Source organism: Giraffa tippelskirchi, chromosome 6 (assembly GCF_054371585.1).
Source record: "Giraffa tippelskirchi isolate mGirTip1 chromosome 6, T2T-mGirTip1v1.2.pri, whole genome shotgun sequence".
Classification (NCBI taxonomy): domain Eukaryota; kingdom Metazoa; phylum Chordata; class Mammalia; order Artiodactyla; family Giraffidae; genus Giraffa; species Giraffa tippelskirchi.
The window spans coordinates 116,176,198-116,176,938 of record NC_137280.1 but is presented as its reverse complement, the minus strand read 5'-3'; positions in this window follow the sequence as shown (position 1 = coordinate 116,176,938).

The following is a 741-nucleotide window of genomic DNA, read 5'->3' as shown; positions in this document are numbered from 1 at the left end:
TAATGTTTATTGTCCCTTTCAGGGGAGGGAAGAGGAGAAAGGGGTGAAGATGGAGAGAAGGGAGGAGCAGGGTGAAGCGAGGTGCATTTTGATGGAGTAGTCAGTGAAGGTCTCGGGAGGTGAAGGGTGAGATGGATCAAACTTCCAGCCATAGGAGGAGGGCTGGAAGGCTTATGGCCACAGGGCTGGGGTGAATGCATACCGGGTCAGTGGTGTCTGGCAACATTCTCTCCCACCCCCCACAACCACCAATCTGCTAGCCAGGAAGGGCTCTCTGCAGGGTGGAGTGGGTGTGTCAGCCACTGGTGGTGTAGGTGAGATGATGGTGCCAATCCTGGACATGAGCAGAAATAAAGGGGAGGGACAAGTAGGGTTGCAGCATTTAGCAAATATACAGGATGCCCAGTTAATCTTGAATTCCAGATAAGACAGTATTTTTGCCTCCCTGCAGTGTTTAGGACATACACATTGTCATGTGTCTGAAATTAAAATTTAACATAGGTAAAAGGTGACTGTCAAGTCAGGGCTTGACCTGTGGTGGGTCAGAGGAGTTTGAGTACATTTGGACCAGCAGCCTGTGAAACATCGGGGGGAGTCAGGTTGGGGAAAAGACAAGAACTTCAAAAGCTGCGGAGGTGGAGTGAAGGCTTTCAACTCAGCCCTGCCAGAGGTGAGCCTGCATTTATAGCCAGCTGAGGAGCAAGTCAACTGAGGGAGAAGATGCTAACAGGGAGGAGGAAG